Source organism: Stenella coeruleoalba, assembly GCF_951394435.1.
Source record: "Stenella coeruleoalba genome assembly, chromosome: 3".
Taxonomy (NCBI): domain Eukaryota; kingdom Metazoa; phylum Chordata; class Mammalia; order Artiodactyla; family Delphinidae; genus Stenella; species Stenella coeruleoalba.
The window spans coordinates 138,113,963-138,136,588 of NC_137148.1; the positions used below are offsets into that span (position 1 = coordinate 138,113,963).

At 37.9% G+C, this 22,626-nt stretch overlaps 1 protein-coding gene across 1 annotated transcript in view; it reads left to right on the forward strand.

Moving 5' to 3' along the window:
* Positions 1-19,515: 19,515 nt before the first annotated feature.
* The window catches only part of GABRG2 (gamma-aminobutyric acid type A receptor subunit gamma2), a 209,584-nt gene continuing 206,473 nt past the window's right edge, over positions 19,516-22,626 (forward strand). Inside the window, exon 1 of the mRNA XM_079916850.1 lies at positions 19,516-19,707. The gene's annotated coding sequence lies outside the window, so the exon portion shown is untranslated. The remainder of the gene's footprint in view (positions 19,708-22,626) is intronic.

The window sequence follows — 22,626 nt, forward strand, 5'->3', positions numbered from 1 at the left end:
TGCTATGTATTACAGTGTTAGGATAAAAAAAACCAAACACTTGATTCTGAATTTCTTTTTAACTCCAATTTTGAAACTATTGTTTGTCACATGTAATGTATCAGCCAGTTGAATTTGGCTAATTCAGCTGATTAGTGATCTCTGTTTTTCAGAATATCTATACAAATCCACACATTCATTGGGTAATCATTAATTGAACACCTATACTATGTTTGGCGTTAAGATTATTTCACAGAGAAAGGGAAGGTTGTCCTCTGTATTAGTTAGCAAACGTCAAAACTCTATTTGAAAGAATGCTGATTTACTACATTTTCAAAAGCCACATTATTTTTCAATAAAACATTTATAGTCTAAAAAGAGATCAAAGTTTCCATAGGATTGTAAAATATTAAGATTCTTTTTGGTTTTGGTTGATAATTCACCTGTCTTTCTCTGTAACATGTTATTATAGAAAAGATCATGTCCTAATTAATAGTCCATCAAAGTATAATTTATGCATATTACCTTCTCTGATCTTACCATAGAGTAGTTATAAAAGAAGAAATTCATATAGGGCTATTGATTCGTTTACAACACTGTGTAAGTGATTTTGCCAGATTAAAAAAATAATTTGAACTGAATTATAAAGATACTTTCAAAACTCATCTTTAAAAATCTTACACTGGATCTCCTTGGTCTATGTTTTATTTGAAAACTTAATCATCATATAAAGTATGAGAACATGAAAAAAATTGGCATTTCAGGTCAAAAGGAAAAGTCATCCTAAACAAACTAGAGATGATGGGGATGGCCAGCACAAACACTCTGGTATCCATTGAAGCAGAAAGAGCATGGCCACTGGAGTCAGAGACCCCACTTTAAATATTGACTTGACCCATTGCACAGTTCCTTCTGAGCCTCATTTACGCAGAAAAAAGAATAATAGTAGTTAGTGTGACATTTCTAGAGTGGCGCAGTGAGGACCTGAACAATTCCTCTCCCCAAAAGCAATAATAAAACTTGACAGGTTAATCTAAAAGCAAAACTTTCCAGATTCTAGAAATCAACAACAATGTAAGGGGTATTTATTTTAAAAAAAAAAAAAGCACTACTGAAACTTTTGTAAGAATGTTCATATGTAACATTTTAACTTGCAATTGCACTCATGGCCCCTTCAGCTCCATTTTTGCAATAATGCTACCAGTGAAGCACAAGCTGTATAAATATGCATCTTCACCACTGGGGGGATGGGGGCTCTTACTTAAATTGGACCAAAGTATGCAAAAATTCTATACCCATGGAAATAGTAGTAATCTTGTAGGCAAATGAATAGGAAAGCCAATACTTAAGGTAACCAGAAGTTACAATCCTTATTAAAGCAAACAAAAGACTGGCAAAAGAGGAAGAAATGGAAATTTAACAGGAGGATAAGGAAAAAAAGTCATCTGTAGTGGGCTGATTTCAAATCAGTATAATATGCATGTTCAAAGGATGAAAAAAGTTATGTTCAAATAATAAAGAAAAGTATTATAGCAATGATATACATTAAATACAGAATCTCAATAAAGAGAAGAAATCATTAAAAAAGTAAATCTAAAGGGAGAATCTGGACTTGGAAATAAGGATAATTTAAGTAATTAAGTTACTAGAGGAGCTCAGAAGCAGATTGGAGATTTTATTTTATTATTTGCATATTGTATCAACATTACCCACAGCCTATGTTTACAGATTCATTGGTTTTATTTCAGAAACTAAAGTAACACTACTTGCGGGGTGAGGAAGGAGGGATGACTGGGGATTTAAGCAATAAAGTGTAGCATTACTAAGGAAAATCTAGACAGTTTGCTGTCAATGACAAGGAATTAAAAGTTTCATTAAAATAAATCTTGGAGATTTTGTCTCATTCAGTATAAAACCAGTAACTATAATAAATTCCCTCCATAAATGGAAGAGTGAATATAAATTCAATGGAAAAATAAAATTCGACGGAACTGTTGAATCAGAGGGTTTTTTCTTTCATAATAAAACACAAATATTTTTTGAAAATTAAATTGTTTTGTCCTTTAAAGAGGAAATTCAATTTCAGACATCATAAATAAGACTATACTCTCCCCTCTACATTATAGCACAGCTATTTGTAGGTCAAGCAGAAACATTTGTTCCTGCTGTTTGTAGCTATCTTTATTTTGCCCACTAGCTCTAATTTTCAACTAATATAAGATCAGGGAGAAGTCTGTAGATATTATTACAAATTTTTATAATCTTGAAAGATGAAGTATAGGTTATGCTCAGAATGATCTAGTTTTAGAGCTTGCCATGAAATAATGAAACACTGCCTAGATGTTTATAACACTCATGGTTACAAAACGACATTGTTGAATATAATTTGGATTTCTGTCATCACAATTATCTCAAGGTGAAGGGTGCAATAAGGTCTCTTCAAAATATTGTTGAGTATTTTTCTTTAACAAACTTATTCAACTATTAAAAGGTAAACATTTAAAATTGTTTTTATTAATATTAGTGAGTCTCTGTTCCTCAGCAGCCCTATTTCTGCACTGACCACCACTGGGAGTTGGTGAATTAACATGTGGAAACTGAATACACACATAGGTAGGTCAGTTGTCCACATAAATTCAGCTTTTGTCCTTCATGGCCACTGCAAAAAATAGAAAGAAACAGAAATAACAAAACTGTTTTTAAATTCAAGCCTTAGGTAGTATTCTCAGGAACATTTGTGATTCAAAAACTTTTTCTTGAGCAAAGGATTATTCAAAGGTAAGATTAAAGTGCTATGTGGCCCAAAGAAATGGGACTTTTTCTCCCCAACAAAGTTTGGCCAGGGCACCCTCGAAAAGTGTCTGTGTATTCTACGGATCCTAAACAAAACTTTCCATAGGAAAATAAACCACTGTATGATATAACAGGGATAATCATCACTAATCTATAGCTCCCAATAATGTACTGCTTTCTTAGTGACAGGGATTACACTGTATCATTTTCATATATTATTTAATTCTCATATCCCTGTGATGTTGTGATGACAATCCCATTTTACAGATGAGAAAACTGAAGTTTAAAAAGATAAATGAACTAACCCACTGCTGTGTAGCTATAAAATGCCAAACCACAATTTGAAACAGGATTGGAATGAGGTCACTTTTTATGAGTTTAAATGGGCTTAAATTTTCTCTAAATTAATTCCTTTACTTTATAAATAAAAAATAATGAAAGCCATCATGGATAAACTCCCTGTTAAAGGTAGATTCAAGATTATAGTGCACATTTTTTGAATGCCAATAAAAAAATATGAGAAAAAAACCTATTTTTCCAAGTGGAAAAATAGTTGAAAAAACCCAACAATGAGATTATTGGGTCTGCCAACGAAATCTAATTTTCCTGGAACAATAATTTAAACAGTGTGTCTTCTGCTTAGGTATGTTTTAACATGTGAATTTTATTCATTTCCTATTGATTGTCTAATGCCAGGGTGTGGTACAAGTGGTGGGGAGGGGAATGGAAATATGGAAAATTGTAAGTACAGATTGGAATTTGTTATAAGCGTTGTCTTTTTTAGTAAAGAAGACTGCCACCAGTAAATTAGGAAGGGCCAGTTGTGGAGGTGAGATCAAGATATTGGACTAGAAAGATGCTGCGCTCACCTCGCCCCACAAACACATCAAAACTATTAGAAATATTGCCATCAAACAAAGGTAATTCCTAACATTTTCCTATCTACTTTTCATTGTTGTAAGGAGCAAATAAAGCTCATTTCCCCCTAAAAAAAAAAACCAAAAAACAACTACCACCATGTATGGAGCCACTTTCTCTGAGAACTACGACAGCTCTTCTATAACCAAGGTTATAAAGAAACAACCACAGAGAGTCTGGTAGGAGGGAAGGAGACACAGTCTAGTCTAGACCCACACCCCTGGTGGGTGACCCAAAAGAGGAGGCGGGATATCACAGGCTAAAGAATCCTGCCTAAGGGGTGAGGAGTGGCTGGTTTGAAAACCAGTGGGGCTTATCAGAGGGTTGTAGGAAATTGAGACTCAGCTTCATTCATTAACATTATCTTTTTTCAGTTTTGTAGGCATTTGGAGGCCCCTACCTAGTCTACAACACTGCACATCTCAGTGGAAACAGAGCTGTTAGACTTTTTGATGCAGTGCCTTCTCCATATATTTTAGTTTATAACTTTCTCTCTCTTTCTTATATTTGGGAAAATAATAACTATGTATGTGTACATATATGTGTCATGCAGTATGTGTCTATTTATATCTTTCCCTCTCTTTCTCTCTCTTTCCATACGTAGAGAGAAAAATACAGAAGTAGACAGATAAAAACATAGGCACACGCAGATACATACACACACATACATATGTAGTTATTATCTCCCCACATATTTCCTCCTATTTGCAGAATCTGGTGAAGAGAGGGTAAAAAGTATAACAAAGATGGTAACCAAATGTGGGGATTTTTTTGGTCTAGAAATATAACAAGCACATAGGTGATCTAGATTCTAAATGAAATTTCTGAAGAGCTAATGCCTTCTTGTGGGGTCAATGACACCTGCACTTTTTAAAATAAAGAAAGGGCAAATTCTCTGTATTGGCATCCTTGGCTTTCAGGTACCTGTTTGCTTTTGTTTTGCCAAAGGTTATTGGGACAAAGCAGAAATGACAGATTGTCTGGAGACCATAAGGCTGCTACCAGCCCACAGCAGTCCAGGCAGTGCCAGGTAGCAGCCTTCACAGACTGCCAGGCCCTGTTCTCTTTAATGAGGACTGCTAAACAAGGCAGGTGGCATGGAGATTGGGGCATCCTAGTATGACGTGGGAGAAATAAGTGAATACTCCCTTTCCACCTGTTCCATTTGGCTTCTCTTCGTTCAGTACAAATGTCCTTGGGAGCAAAAGGGACCTGCTTTTAAGGACAGGTCCAATATCATTTTTTTTATTTGTAAGAATAAAAAAATAAATAAAAACCTAAGGGGAAAAATTAAAAAAAAAAAAAAGATCCTGTTTGTCAGAAGCAGACAAGGGCAGAGAGCCACAAAGCCAAAGATTTCTACAGATATTACAGATAGAATGTGTGGTTTTCACCTCTACCTCCCCTGGAGAGGATTGCCTCCTGCATGGGCTTGGTTAGGTCCCTGGGCTAAACCTAACTTCCCTGTAAATATGTGCATTATGGGTTACACCTCCACCACCCCAAAGTCTTCTCTAACCTGTATGGCAGGAATTTTGTTTCAGATCAATTTCTAATTCTTATTTCCTCCCATTTAATTGCAGGTCTGCCTTTTGTTATTCTCCTTATTCTCTTCACCAGCAATGCAACCTTCATTTGCCTTGCCAGGCATCCACAGCCTCACTAGCCGCTCACTCCTCCACTTGTCCCTGGATCCTGAGACTCTTACTGGCCCAGAGACCGACCATGGAGGGATCCGACATGTAAAATCAGTATTAACCCAACGGCAAAGCTAGTCTGCTTTGAGTCACCTACAAACTCAGCTTCGATTGACTGCAAAGACTCTCCTCTTAACCTCAACAGAATTTCACTAAAACCACAAGAAAAAGAGTAAATAGAAGAGACAAAATGCACTATGAGTTCAGAGGTGAGTATACCCATCCGAGCTCAAAACATCAGGGAAGAATGCTCCTTCTTCCCAAGTGGCTAGATTAGGTGTGAATAAGCAGAACAGAAGTTGTGAGCATCACGAAGAGGACTGCACAAGGACAAAGGTGCCAAGTTAGAAACAGCCTGGGCATACTGTGAGAACGATGAGAAAAATGGGAAAGCAAGAGTGGAAGCCTACATTGTAAGACCATGTTCTAAAGTCATGTGTCTTGATGCTTGCGTTATTTCCATTCATGAAGGGATCTAATAAAGTGCAGTGCTTATGAGTATGGATTCTACTTTAGAGAAAACAAAATCCAAATTTCCTCTGTCTGTGTGAACAAAGGTAAACCCCATATCCTACCTAGGCTTATGTTTTCTGATTTAGGGTGGAAATATTATTTAGCTTCCAGATTGACTGAAAAAACTGAATGAGTTAATGCATGCAAGAACTTAGTACATTGCTTAGCACATAGAATTATTCAGGAATTATATGATTATTATTAATTTTTCAATCATGCGATACTTTTTTTTGAGAATCTATTAGGTTCTCTTTGTTGTGTTGGGCACTAGGGATAGAATGAAAAGACAACCTACAGAATGGAAAAAAAAAATGTTTGCAAATGATGTGACTGACAAGGGATTAACCTCCAAAATATACAAACAGTTCATGCAGTTCAATATCAAAAAAACAAACAACCCAATCAAAAAATAGGCAGAAGATCTAAATAGACATTTCTCTAAAGAAGACATACAAATGGCCAAAAGGCACATGAAAAGATGCTCAACATCACTAATTATTAGAAAAATGCAAATCAAAACTACAATGAGGTATCACCTCACACCAGTCAGAATGGCCATCATCAAAATGTCTACTAATAATAAATGCTGGAGAGGGTGTGGAGAAAAAGGAACCCTCCTGCACTGTTGGTGGGAATGTAAATTGGTGGAGCCACTCTGGAGAAATAGTATTCAGGTTCCTTAAAAACCTAAAAGTAGGATTACCATATGATCCTGCAATCCCACTCCTGAACATATAGCTGAAGAAAACCATAATTCGGAAAGATACATGCACCCCAGTGTTCATTGCAGCACTATTTACAATAGCCAAGACATGGAAGCAAACTAAATGTCCATCAAAAGATGAATGAAAAAAGAAGATGTGGTATCTATCTATCTATCTATCTACCTATCTACACACCACCATACTATATATATATATAATATATATATTTATATATAAAATACATAATGGAATATTACTCAGCCATAAAAAATGAAATAATGCCATTTGCAGGGACATGGGAGGACCCAGAGATTATCATACTAAGTGAAGTAAGTCAGATAGAGAAAGACAAATATATTCTATTGCTTATATGTGGAATCTAAAAAGCTGATACAAATGAACTTACATACAAAACAGAAATAGACCCACAGACATAGAAAACAAACTTATGGTTACCAAAGGGGAAAAGGTGGGGGGAGGGATAAATTAGGAGTTTGGAATTAACATATACACACTACTATATATGAAATAGATAACCAATAAGGACCTACTGTATAGCACAGACAACTATACTCAATATTTTATAATAACCTATAAGGGAAAAGAATGAAAATATAAATAAATAACTGAATTAGTTTGCTGTACACCTGAAACTAACACAACATTGTAAATCAACCATATTTCAATTTAAAAAAGGTATAATAAAATTGAGTTCCTGTTCTAATTTCACTATCTATGGAAGAAAGTGGGAAGTTAGCTAACAAATTCAGTACCATATCATACATACTGTGATTAAAGTAAGTACAAAGGCCCTGGATCTGCTGAGGTGGAGTAAGCAGCCCCTGGGGCTGAGGGGTTGAAGAGTTTACCTGATTCATACCTGGGAGGTCAGGTAAGATTTCCAAGACACAGAAATAACAAGCTGTTAAGATGGAGGAGGGATCTTCCCGGCAGAAGGAACAGCAGGTGCCAAGGCTTCACATGGTTCATAACGGCCCAGCCAAATGACGCACCTGGAGCACACCCAGGCAGGACAGGAGCTGGGACTGGAGGGTTTCCCAAGGATCTGCCTTTTGTTCCACCCTGATTGCTGTGGGGACGGTGCAGGCTCAGATGTTACCTTCTGTGTACAAATCACAAGGAACGAGGAGGGAGGTAATGTGAGGAGGGAGGTAATGTGCTCCATACAATCTGCTGTGAGGGTTCAAAGCATGGACTTTGGAGACACGGCGGTTCTGTATTTTTATACTTGCTTGTCACCTTTGTGACTCTGGGCAAGTTAACTGCTGCAAATCTCATTTTCCTTATCCGTAAAATGGAGACAGTATTTCTCATAGAGTTACTATGGTGATTAACAATGATAATGTAAATAAGCAATTAGTTCAGTGCCTGGCCTATAACCAGGACTCCGTATTGGCTAGCTTTGCTTATCACTGACTATTTTATTAATGATAATAACTTTGGCTTCAGAATGTTAGACAGAGTTCCAAAGCCATGCCTGCTGCTGTCACCACCTCTGCTTGTACAAATAAAAGTATAATAATCCATAAAATTTATAGTGAGAAAAGGAAAACTTAAGCTTGAAGGTGGAACTCCAGGTTACAAAAGAGATGGAATTAGAGAAAACCTGGCTTAAAATATCATAACTCTGGTTTCTCTTTCACATTTCCTCTTTCTCCAGACTTGCTATCCTCCAGTTGTCTTCACCACTTGCTTTCGTGACCCAAGTCCTAGCTACACTTTCCTAGACTGTCTTCATTTCTGTGCTCTAAGAAGTAGGGGAAAAGGTTTCATAACGAAGTCATAGTGGAATGGGTAGCCCTACTCCCTTAAACATATATAACATGGGGCCCTACTCCCTTAAACACAGCTGATTTTACCAAGACTTGAAAATTGATACCAAGTTCTTTCAAGAAATTTGGAAGTTGAGTCACTTAAATATTATGTTTGAACTGAAATATCACAATGAAAGTATCAGCTAGCACTTAATTTCTTACTCTGTGCCAGGTACGGGCTAATAACTTTACATGTGATATGGTGTGATCCAACTGTTGACAAATTGTTACTTACTTAAACATGGAGGAGTGAAAATAAATTGGGCAGGTCATCACAACTAATAAGTGAACTTTGTTAATTCAGAGTCTTTGAATTTAAAAGAAAACTTAAATTTGATTATGTAACCTGAAAACTCCAAACCAAGAAATAGAAAAAATAATTTCTTGCTGATCAACGGAAGGGCATTCTTGGGCAAGCCCTCTTATCCTCTCCAAATCTTGACTTCCAAATTTGTAAAATGAATAGATAGGTTTGAGACATCTTAACAATTCTATGTTTCTATGATTTTATATGAGCCCTCAATACATTTCTCAGATGAGCATTTTCTACATCTCCGTGGGAAATTTATGGGAAATTTTAATTCAAAAAGGTAACTAGAGGATAATGGATTATACCAGCACATGAATGGAAAACACCTGTCACTCCTGTTCAAACTCCCTCATTCCTCTTCCAAGAGAGCTATTGCTATTCAATCACCATACTCATTCATGCCAACACTGGCCACATTATCCCACTAAAAATCAGAATTGACATGTGAAATAAAACTTATTTGTCAACACATCTACACAGTGATGAAAGGCTACCCTAGAAAAGTGCTGCAGGTTTCACAAACACCATTTTGAAGTACCAAGTCTGCAATGCTGGGGACAAACTGTTCTCATTTTTTTCAATTCCTTGGATGCTATCTGTCTTCATGGACCATATCAAGCCCCATGTTTTTCCTGCATCCTTCCTTAGTAACCTCACCAGCACTAATTCATTCCTTCCTCGCCTTCCTTCCTTCCTTGCTTCCATCTGTTACCTTTTCCTTCTTTCTTTCTTTTTCTTTCTTTCTTTTCTTACTTTCTTTCTTTCTCTTTCTTTCTTTCCTTTCTTTTTCTTTCTTTCTTTTTTTGAATTTTATTTTATTATTTATTTTATACAGCAGGTTCTTATTAGTTATCTATTTTATACATATTAGTGTATATATGTCAATCCCAATCTCCCAATTCATCCCACCACCCGCCCCCCCTTGCTTTACCCACTTGGTGTCCATAAGTTGGTTCTCTACATCTGTGTATTCCTCCCATTGCCAGACCCCCAGGTTGGGAGGCCTGACGTGGGCCTCAGAACCTTCACTTCAGTGGGTGGACTTCTATGGTATAACTGTTCCCCATTTTGTGAGTTACCCACCCAGTGGTTATGGGATTTGATTTTATTGTGATTGTACCCCTCCTACCATCTTACTGCAGCTTCTCCTTTGTCTTTGGATGTGGGGTATCTTTTTGGGTGAGTTCCAGTGTCTTCCTGTAGATGATTGTTCAGCAGTTAGTTGTGATTCCTGTGCTCTTGCAAGAGGGAATGAGCACACGTCCTTCTATTCCACCATTTTGAACCAATCTCCCTTCTTTCTTTCTTTCTCTTTCTTTCTTTCTTTCTTTCTTTCTTTCTTTCTTTCTTTCTTTCTTTCTTTCTTTCCTTCCTTCCTTCCTACCGTCCTTCCTTCCTCCTTCCCTCCTTTCCTTCCTTCCTTTCTTGCTTTCTATCTTGCCAGAAGCCTTACTGCCTCAACTTGGATTATATTTAATTTGGAGCATGATTATACAACGTTTTATAAAATTAAATAAGTTATTCTTAGGTTCATTCATTTACTCATTATTCAACAAATATTTGCAAATTTGTTTTTACATACTAGGTGCTGAGCTAGGTACTATGAATAAAATATAAATAAGATAGACATAGACTACACTTATGAAACTTCCTATTTCACAGCAGATAAGCAACAACTGAAAAAGATGTTAAACAAGATATAGGCACACATGGTAGCAGTAGCAGCATCTGGGACATGAAGGAAGTTTTCATACAGAAAATAATGTTGAGTTCTAGAGGGTATGTAGAAATTAGAGAAGTATAGATATGAGGAAGGGGGTTTCCATGGAAAGGGGGCATAAGGGGCAAATATCTAGAACCAGATGAGAAACAACCATGGTATATTGTGAGAATAAGACAAAAAGGCTGGTAAATTAATGAAGAACACTGAATTCAGTAAGTCCAAGATGCAAGGTGGGACATTTTAAGAGATAAGGTTGAAGGTCTATGAAGGCGTCTACTAATAAATGTCCTTGAAAGCAATCAAAATCAACTATGGATAACTTTTTAGAAAATGAAAGAACTTATTGAAATGGTTAAATCACAAAACTGATGGAAAAGCTATATAGCCAGTACACAAGAAATATAAGAACTATAATATTCCCAGGGAACTCAGTAGCAGGAATTTATGGTATTTTCTTTAAGGCACAGTCATTGCATTGGTTCAACTACAACCACCTTAGTTCTTTTTTGGCACTCTACTCTGGGCTCAATTCTTAGAAGATTTTGATCGGTCTAGTTTGGGTCAGGTACTTACTCCTTGGAGAGACACAGTTGGTGGTGGTTCTAATAGAACACTATGAAATGGGAGGGGCAGTGTACGCCAAAACACATATGCACAGGAGGGTGCTATGTTGGCCAAAGGAGCTGTAAGCAATAAAGTACAACAAACTCAAGAAATGCCTCCTATGTCATGATAAAACATTTGAATGCTAAACTGAGGGCAATGGATTGGCACTGAATGGAAGAATGCTCTGAGCAGGTCTGTATTTAAGGAAAAGTACAAGGAAGGATGGCTAAGGGGTGGACCTTCCTGGAGGCGTGCAGACATACAGGTGTGAGATGATGGATGGAAATTTGTACAAAGGAGGTCGTAGAAGGGACAGAGAAAAGAAAATTGGTTTAAGAGATATGAGTCCTGTAGAATGAAAAGGGTAAGGGAATACTATATGTATCACAGTAGCCAGTGTATTTCCATGAACAAAGCAGGAGCTCAGCAAATATCTATTGACAAGACTTAAATGCAGAAATCTGGCTTAGAAGGTGCTTAGTACATTTTGACATTTGTATATATTCTGTGCATCACAATATCTGAATTTTTTCAACTTGTTCTTCCTTTTTCACATCATTTATTGTATGACTCAATTCCACAATTTTATAGTTTTGCTGCCTAATTGTAAGTAGTACACAGTGGTTCATAGGGAGAATGAAATTATTTCATTTCAAAGAGAATCTCCAACTGAGAAGAAAAGGGAACATGTAGGAAAAAAAAAAAAAAGGTTTCCAAACTTGCAGGTGTTGCTTAAAATTTAAGAAGGTATAAAACCTTGGTAAGGGCTTCCCTGGTGGCGCAGTGGTTGAGAGTCCACCTGCCAATGCAGGGAACGTGGGTTCGTGCCCCGGTCTGGGAAGATCCCACATGCCACAGAGCGGCTGGGCCCGTGAGCCATGGCCACTGGGCCTGCGCGTCCAGAGCCTGTGCTCCGCAACGGGAGAGGCCACAACAGTGACAGGCCCGCGTACCGAAAAAAAAAAAAAAAACAAACAAACCTTGGTAAGTGGACATGTAAGAGTAATTTTCATAAATGTCCTAAAAATTTAGGTTTGGTACCGATAGCAGTTTTACAAAGCTTAGATTTCAGCTTCTCTCTCTTCCCCAACTATAACAAACACATCAGTGCTCTTTACCCATTTCTGAGAACATAGAAATAATTTCCTCTGCACATGGAATTTGACAGCAATTAACTGGAAGACATGGATGTTAACAGATTTTGATATAATCTGATTTAAATTAATTCAATAAATTTATATGTTAAGTTAGTATAACGGCAGCCCAAATTTCAGATAATTTTGTGTTTTGGGAACAGAGAGGGATGAACAAGGTAAAAAGAAAATCACCAAATTTCCAAAACAGAAGAAAAAGAAACATTCTAGAGAGAAGGTTGCTGTAGCATACCAATGAGAGGAGGGATTTGGGAGCTACTCATGGAAATCTATAGTTATCACACTATGCACCACTGTCACAAAAAAGGAAAATGAGAAAGCAGATCCCAGGCTCAAGAGACATAGAATTGAAATGTAAATTAAATGTAATCATGCCATGTATTACCACCTCTGCTCCTGCACAGCTCAAAAACCCATTTCAGCATAAACATTGTGCTGTGCTGTTCCATCTTTAACAAGCTGACCTCAAAGGGGGAAAAAATGAGCTATTTTTACAACTGAAGCTTACTCTTGATTGAGGAAATCTGATTGTAAGGGCAGTTTTGACATACTGTTGCAATTTAAATGAACTCTTCAAATTTGAAAGAATATCATCTATCAATCTTCCAGTAAACCTCTCCTTTTCTTCCTCTCTTTGTCTCTCCTCCCCTCTCTCTCTCTGTTTTCTTATTATTGAGATATAGTTAACATGTAACATAGTATAAGTTTAAAGCACACAATGGCTGATTTGATACATTTATATATTGTAATATGATTACCGCCATAGTGTTAATTAATATCTCTATAAAGTCCCTTAGCATTTCTTTTGTGTGGTGAGAACACTTAAGATCTAGTCTCTTAGCAACTTTGAAGTATATAATTCAATGTTATTGACTATAATCACTATGCTGTACACTAGATCACTAGAACTTAACTCATTTTCTAGTTGCAAGTTTGTACCCTTTGGCCAACATCTCCCCAATTTCCCCACCTCTTGGCCCCTGGTAACCAACATTCTATTCTGCTCTCTGTTCACAGTCAATCTACTGAATATTAAGGTTAACAACATGATCTTAAAACCCAAGAAAAAGATAAGACAGATAAGAAGGTATCATCAGAAAAAATACAAGAAGGTAGAGAACTATTATCTTCAAAATACTAAAAAAAAAAAATACTGATAAACTAAAATTTAATGTGCACATAAATTATCATTCAAAAGTGAGATGAAAACTAAAGACATTTTCAGACTTATAAAGAATGTGAGAGTTTATCACCAAATTAAGTTTACAAAAGTAAGTCCTAATTAAGTAATGTAGAATCCAGAAATATGGAATATAAATAATGAAAAAAACAGAAACTTCTAAACTCTTTATAATTAAACCAAATTTCACTAGCAATACTAAGTTCAATTAACTACTAATTGTAGTTAATACTAAATATTAGTATTTATTTTGAAAAGGAACAATAAAGAGTCTTCAGCTTCTGGTCATAATGGAGTAACTGGGATCTAATTTCCCTTCTCATAGTAAACGGCTAGAAAACTGGAAAAGCACAAAAGTCTGCAGCTTTTAGACACCGTAGGAAAGACAGCAAGGACTGGGATCACCAAGAAAAGGGAAACAAATAAGATGAGCCCTGTGATCACCCCAGATTTCTGTCTATATTCAACTTCCTAACAGTCCAGAGAGGGTGATCCTACATGGAGCATTGTAATCTCCCTGAGAAGAATCATTAATCAGGGAAATGCATATTACAACCACAATGAATGGCTCTAATCACCCATTGAAGTGGCTAAAATGAAAAGTATTGAAGGATGTGGACTCATCATATGATCTAGCAATTGCCCTCTTAGGTATTTGCCCAAGGGAAATGAAAACATATGTCCACGTGAAGACTTGTACCTGATGCTCATAGAAGCTTTATTCATAATAGCAAAAAATATAACAAAAACAAACAAAAAAAAAAGTGAGAAGCAATCCAAATGTCCTTCAACAAGTGAATGGATAAACAGTTTGTAATATATTTATTTAATAGAACACTATTTATAAATAAATGGAAGAAAGTACTAATACACATAACATCATACATGAAAGTCAAAAATATGTTGAGTGAAAGAAGCCAAACCAAATAGACTAGACACTGTATGATTTTTATTTACATGAGATTCTAGAAAAGAAAAATCTGATAGCGACAGAAAGCAAGTCAAGGTTTGTCTGGATCCAAGCATGTGCGGTAATGATAGAAAATGAGCTTCACTGAGGTTAAACAGTTGAATAATTTGTCATAATTTGTTGAATTTATAGACTTTTGTTATTTTTAAATTACACCTTAATTTAGTTAATTAAAATGTAATAAGGAAAAATCTAGAAAAACATTATATAGCTAATAAGCATATGAAAAGATACTCAACTTTACTCAGATTTAGGGAAATGCAATGTACACCATAATCAAATTGACAAAAATTAAAATGTCTGAGAATACCAACTATGGACAAGAATGTGGAAAATCATAACCTCTCAAACCTGACTTTTGGGGGTGTTAATTAATACAACAATTTTGGACAACATCTGGTAGATTTTGAATGTGCTTGCCCCAATAAGCTATGTGTACAATGTCACATGCAGTTAGCTAGCTGGGGTTCAAATCCTTCTTCTCTAACTATCATAAAGTCTTGATTTGATTCCCTTATTTGTAAAAAGGACAATGATTAAAGCTACTTCATAAAAATGTTATGAGCATTTGGTCAGTTAATATATGTAGTATATGTAAAGTCTTAGAACAATGCCTGGTTTGATTTGGGATGGTTACCCAGGGAATTTCAATTCTTTCAACATTTATTTATTTTTTCTTTGAAAATTATTTAAAGCAAATTGACCATGTTAAATTTTGTAAAGCATGTGCTGAGTCACGTGTAGTTATTTAAATGGTTTACTATATTGGAGTTTTGTTTGTTTGTCTGTTTGTTTTGTGGTACGCGGGCCTCTCACTGTTGTGGCCTCTCCTGTTGCGGAGCACAGGCTCCGGACGCGCAGGCTCAGCGGCCAATGCTCACGGGCCCAGCCGCAGAGCGTGTGGGATCCTCCCGGACCGGGGCACGAACCCGTGTCCCCTGCATCGGCAGGCGGACTCTCAACCACTGCACTACCAGGGAAGACCTACATTGGAGTTTTATCTTCAAATAAAACTTTCTAGTTTTTCTTACACAACAACTAATCCTCATCTTATCTGCTGGCCCCAGTAGCAGTTATGTTTATAGTCCCTCCTCTAAATTAATGAGACATTTTCAGCATAGATTTCAAGAACATTTCACACTTACAGACTCACTTTACATACATGTATAGCATATCCTTGTAGTTTTATCAGATATGAATACTAAAACTGAATTTGCATTACTTAAATATTAATATAAAATATTTAGTTCTTCAATCGTATTTAACATTAATTTCTTTCACTAAAATTTTGCCTTCTTTTCTTGTAAACTTACTTGTTTTGCTTAATTCCTTTCTATTTTAGTCAGGTTTAATAATGGAACGCCTACACTCAAGCATCTGGAGATCAATTACTTCTTTTATATGAATTTAAATGTTGATTTTGCCAATTATTCATTGTATCATCAACTGACCACTTCTTTTCATTCCTATCCTAGTGCCCCAGATTCCATCATTGGTTATGTTTTGAAAACGCATTTTATCATTATATCGTAAATCATTTCTGAAGCATTTTCCAAAAATCAATGCACAGAATCATGTAACTTCAACATTTTCCTTAAAGGTAAATTGAGTAGTCAGACTGAATGATCTGGGAATTAATAGAACAAAATTGAAAATTGTTCTTTGAGAAAGGGGGAGGGGATGGAGAGGGAGGGGGAGGCAGAGACAGAATAGAATGAAACTAATAAAATATTAGTTTTAAAAAAAGTTTTTCCTAGTGCAGCCTCTTCTAGTGCTGACTCTTTCATAAAACTGAGGTTTAGAGAGTTTAAAGGCATCACTAAAATGGAAGCAGCAAAAAAAACTGGAACAAATAGTTGTTGACAGATTTAAAATAAAAGTATGTTTGTTACTATTTGCTAAAATATGAACTCAGATTAAATGCTTTTTAGCTACTAGGAATTTATTTGTTTTTAAGTATTTTTTCATGCACAATTACAGAATTTTTTTTATATGTGGGGGCATTAGTGGTATTGTATTTATCATTTTTGAGGTTTATATTCTAACAAAATATATTACTTTGGGAAATTTTATTGTTAAAAATTTATCTGGATATTTCAGAAAAGCACAAAGATTAGAATAAGAATTAGAATTTATTGTCATGTCATACTCAACACCTAGGATCATTTCAGTCCCGTCCCTGAAACTAACTGTTAGAGTGAATAAAATGGTATATTACATTGAAAAAAAGCAAAAACCTAATGAGAAAGATATAGATATAATTTATTTCACTGAGTAGCTACAACATACAATCCATCACAATTGTACAGCACCGTGGTTAAGAACATGTTTTGTAATTTGCATTTTTTGGTATAAGCTTTTCTAGCTATGTGATCTAGGGTGAATTACTATACTTCTCTGTGTCTTAATTTCCTCAGCTTCTAAAGGGGGATATTAAAAGTTCTTAGTCCCATAGTTTTGGTAAGAGAATTAACAAATTAATACATGTAGAACACATAATGTTATGGACCCAATGTATGTGTCCTCCCAACATTTTTATGTTGAAGCCCCAACCCCCAATGTGATAGTATTTGGTGGTGGGGCTTTTGGGTGGTAGCTAGGTTTAGATGACTTCATGACGGCGAAGCCACCTGAATGTGATTAGCATTCTTACAAAGAGACAAAGAGAGCAGAGCTTGCCCTCTCCCCACCATGTGAGGACACAAGGAGAAGGCACCCACCTGCAAGCCAGAAAGAAGGCCTTCATCAAGAACCCCACCATGCTGGCACCCTGATCTTGGACTATCCAAGACTCCAGAACTCTGAGAAACAAATGTCTGTTGTCTAAACCATCTGTTGTCTATGGTATTTTATTATTGCAGCCCAAGCAGACTAAGACACACAGAAAATTAGTACATAATAAGTAGGCACTAAATGTTACTTTATATTATTTCGCCTTTTGTTTATTAATAAGCATGTAATTTGCACTCAAACTTTTGATTTAGGCATGTTTACTAAAATGTTAAAAGGGAAGGAAACACAGAAATTTAAAACTAAATGTCAGCCCAAAGCCAGTCTATTATAACCACATTCCCACCTTCATTTTACAATTTACAGCACAGCTATGGTTCAACATTTCACAGCTACACAAGTAGTCAGTGAATAGCACCAGGATAGAATCAGGGGTTTCTTACTCCAGGGTCAGCCCTCTTTCCACAAAATTTCTCCTATTTATCTTAAATACTTTTTTTTAATGCATCATAAGTCATAACACTCATCTCAGAATGTAAGTTTAGAGTGATAAATAAGAAATAACAATTCATCTGCCCACCATTTCTATAGATATAAAGTACTTAAAATGATTGCTAAGATTTGTTATTAATTAATGATTCTTTGTAGAAGAATTTGATACCTTCAGTTCTGGCTAGTTAACCACTTGGTAATGACACTTGAGGACTGCTGGCAAAATATGGCCAATTCAACACTGGGCTATAAACACCGCTTCCTCTGTACACCCCCATTAAAATGTCCATAAGCCAATAACACAGGCACATATCTAAAATGATGAAATGCATGGAGGAAAAACAACTATTGCATAGAGTTGTCAACAGAATATTGCGAGACAGAAATCAGATGGTCAAGTGGTAATTGACATGACAAAGCAGAGAAAGCTGAACATGTATGCCCATGACTTTTCTCATCAAGAAGCAATGCCACGCACACAAGGCCATATGGTTACTGGACAGCTACATGTAAATGAATGAGATTAGAACATTTCCTCATACCATATACAAAAATAAACTCAAGATGGCTAAAGACCTAAATACAAGACCTGAAACCATAAAACTCCTAGAAGAGAACATAGGCAGAACAGTCTTTGACCTAAATCGTAGCAGTATTTGTTTGGATCTGTCTCTTAAGGCAAAGGAAATAAAAGCAAAAATAAACAAATAGGACCTAATTAAACTAAAAAGCTTTTGCACAGCAAAGAAAACCATCGACAAAAGGAAAAGACAACCTGCTGAATGGGAGAAAATATTTGCAAATAATATGACCAATAAGAGGTTAATATCCAAAATATACAAATACAAAGAAGTCATATGGCTCAGTATCAAAAGAAAAAAAAACAACCTGATCAAAAAATGGGCTGAGCACCTGAATAGGCATTTCCCTCAAAATGACATACAGGCACAATAAAAGACGCTCAACATCACTAACTATCAGGGAAACGCAAATCAAAACCGCAGTATTGGGGCCTCCCTGGTGGCGCAGTTGTTGAGAGTCCGCCTGCCGATGCAACGGACACGGGTTCGTGCCCCGGTCTGGGAGGATCCCACATGCCGCAGAGCAGCTAGGCCTGTGAGCCATGGCCGCTGAGCCTGCGCGCCCGGAGCCTGTGCTCCGCAATGGGAGAGGCCACAACAGTGAGAGGCCCGCGTACCGCAAAAAAACAAACAAACAAAAAAACAAACAAAAAAACCCCGCAGTATCACCTCACACCTGTCAGAACGGCTGTCTTCAAAAAGTCTACAAATAACAAAAGTTGGCGAGGATGTGGATGGCTGGTTGTGGAACCCTAGGGGGGCTCCAGGGCCAGTGCTGGCTCACTGGTGGTGGTGGGCAGAGTCAGGGTTCTGAATTCTCTGGGGCTGTTGTACACCCACTGGCAGGTGAAGCCAGACTCTGGGGTTAGCACCGGACCACTGGCAGGCAGAACCAGGTTCTGGGTCTGCCGTCTGGCGGCAAGGCCCCAGAAGCCCAGAGCTCTTTTCAGATTGTTCCTCAGGCCGGAGTAGGGGGGTGGTTGGGCTGGGGGTGGGGAGACGGCTCCTGACACAGTTGCGTATGGGGTGTGGGCTGTCCCGAAGGCTGGCTTGGCCTGCTAGTGGGCAGGGCCAACGCCCAGCCAGCCGGTCCCAGGGTAGGGTCTGACCTGGGTTGCTGATCCTAGTTTTCTTGCTTCTGGTGTCTGCCGCCCGGTGGGTGGGGCTGCTTTAGAGGTTTGTGTGGGCTTCCGGGTGGGAGGGGCCGGAGTCTGCCCCCTGGTGGGTGGAGCCGGGCCCTGGCGTCACGTGGGCTGGGCCGGGTCTAGGGGCGACTGTAGAGAGAGCGGAGGGCTCTTCAGTCTTTAAGCAGCCTGCCTGCTCACGGGGAGGGCACTGTTCCCACGTTACTTGTTTGGCCCCGAGGTTTCCCAGCTCCGGCACCTGTAGGCTGTTGGGTGGGACCAGGTGCCGAATCGGTGCTAACGAGGCAAACACGCAGCCGCCATGTTCACGTGGATGAACGGCCCCAAGGTGAGGGACAGCCACCCCGCCTCTCCAGGGACCTCTCCAAGACCAGCAGGTAGGCCTGGCCCAGGCTCCTATCAAATGACTGCTTTTGCCCTGGGATTTTATGTGTGCCTTTAAGAGTGAAGTGTGTTTCCCTCAGTCCTGTGGGCTCCTGCAATGAAGCCCCGCTGGCCTTCAAAGCCAAATGCTCTGGGAGCTCGCCTTCCCGGTGCAGGACCCCGGGCTGGGGAGCATGACATGGGGCTCAGAACTCTCACTGCTGTGGGAGAACTTCTGCAAAATAATTATTCTCCAGCGCGTGTGTCGCCCGCCTGAGGGGCGGGGGATGGGATTTGATTACTTTGCGCGTCTGCTCCTCCTACCTTCTCATTGTGGTTCCTTCTTTATGTTGGAGAAGGTCTTTTCTGGTAGGTTTCAGTCTTTTTCATAGATGGTGTTCTGCAGATGTTATTTTGATGTGTTTGTGAGAGGAGGTGAGCTCAGTGTCTTTCTCTGCCATCTTGGCTGCTCTCGAGGATGTGGAGAAAAGGGAACTCTTTTACCCGGTTGGTGGGAACCTAAATTGGTGCAGCCACTATGGAAAATAATACGGAGTTCCCTCAAAAAACTAAAAATGGAACTACCATATGATCCAGCAATTCCACTGCTAGATATATATCCAAAGGAAATGAAAACAGTAATTTAAAAAGATACATGCACCCCAAGGTTCATAGACACATTATTTACAATAGTCAAGATATAGAAGCAACCTAAGTGCCCTTCAATACATGAATGGATAAAGAAGATGTGGCACACACACACACACACACACACACACACACACACACACACAGGAATATTACTCAGCCAAGAAAACAATGAAATTCTTCCATTTGCAACAATGTGGATGGAGCTAGAGAGTATAATGCTAAGTTAAATGTCACATAGAGAAAGACTCTATGTTATCACCTATATGTGGAATCTAAAAAATAAAACAAATGTATGTAACAAAACAGAAAGACTCACGGGTATAGAGAAGAAACCAGTAGTTAATAATAGGGAGAGGGAAGCGGGGAGGGGAGAGATAGAGGTACGGGATTAAGACACACAAACTACTGTGTATAAAATAAATAAGCAACAAGGATATATTGTACAGCACAGGGAAGTATAGCCATTCTTTTGTAACTTTAAATGGACTATAATCTATAAAAGTATTGAGTCACTATATTGTACACCTGAAACAAATATGGTAAATCAACTATACTTCAATTAAAAAAAAAGGTTCACCATTGGAAATACCAGATAGTTATGACCGTAGGACTTGAGGAAGGGACCTGAAAACTTGAACGACTTGGAAAGCTATTTAAGAAGTTTTAGACCTCCCCTCCACGCCAGATCTCCTTACTCACATCCTGCCTCTCCCCCACTCACTTACATCTGCATGCAGCTACAAGACACCTCTCCAACCTGATGGCAGACAGCAGATTCATTCTCTGGATGAATTGAATCTGGTGAGCTCCACACGAGGGCACCAAGAAGCAGGTGTGACAACATCCCAACAACAGCGGGTTGGGGATTTGAGAAGTCCTAATAAGTAACAACCTTCTTTCATGTCTGAGTTTAGAATCATCTGAGATATAGACATATTTTTGATAGGTGGAAATCAAAATATAAGATTTATGATGAGCAGAGACCACTTGGTAGTCTATGCCTTTAGATCTGAAACAAAATTAGACTTCCTAATTTTTCTCTGAAGAATTATATTGACTTACATACTCTATCAAAATCAGAACTCTGAAGCTTTAGGTTTTCCCTGTAGACATCTCCACCATAACGTTTAGAGCACAGAGAACGTGAGGTTGCTTGTGGTTGCATGCTGGCTCCCAAAATGACAGAGAAGAAGGGGTGGTGCTGAGCATAGTCAGTTTCCTCTGATATGCTCCCGAATCAGATAATGGAATTAGTGAGAGTTGGGGAGAGAAGACGGAAAACTCACCCTCTTTCTAGGGAAACCTATGAACCAACATAGTAAATTACATAAAGTAAAAGTACTGTACCGTGGGACATCCCCAACCTCTTTCTTCTGCTCATTTCCCAGAAGGCTGGCATCCAGGCATGGGGTGGCAGCCTCAACCCTCACTTCCAGCCAACTCCAGGTGGATGGGATAACTTTTCTCTAGAGAAATCCATGTTTTTGAATGAAAATATCCAGAAACACTAAGAATATTTTTCTATAGGATTCTTAACACATAACCATATATTTCTTCTTCTTCTTTTGTGTGTGTGTGTGTGTGTGTGTGTGTGTGTGTGTATGTTTTATTTCTTGACATTGAGAGCCAATTGAGAGCCTCAGGCTGAAACCCATTCCCTTTGGACATTTATTATTTCTTATTTCTACTGGGTGATATCTTTCTCCTGCCATAGCTCTTTGTTATCTGCTAACTTTGCACCATCCCTATGCCCTGTTCAGTTCAAGGAGCCATCATTCCTCACCCGCAATGCAATGACAGCCTCCTTAACTGGGCTCCCAGCCTCCAGAATGGTCCATTTTTGGGGACTTTGCACACATAGCTACTACCTTTTTCAAAACCTGAATCTGCCTCTGCAATTGTGATGTATTGACTGCCATTTACAAAACACCCAGAAGGCCTTTCTAAGTCTGTATATCATTTGTCTCTGCTTGTTTGCTTGCTTTCTTGCTTCATTTCTTTTCCTTATTTCAAAAGTAATACATGTTTATTACAGAAAATATAGAAAGACAGATTATCAAAAAGAAGAAAATAAAATTACCCATACTAGCACCACTCAGATCAAGGTGAATCACTTTGAGCACTTTGGCATGCACTTTTCCAGTAAAGCCAAGTCTTGAATTTGCCTATCTACATTAATTTGGTCATAAGAACCTGTTTACTAAGAAAACATTTTGATCTTATCACTCATTTGCTTTTTGTTTTGAAAATAGCATGGATGTTTCAAGTACAGATTTAAACTG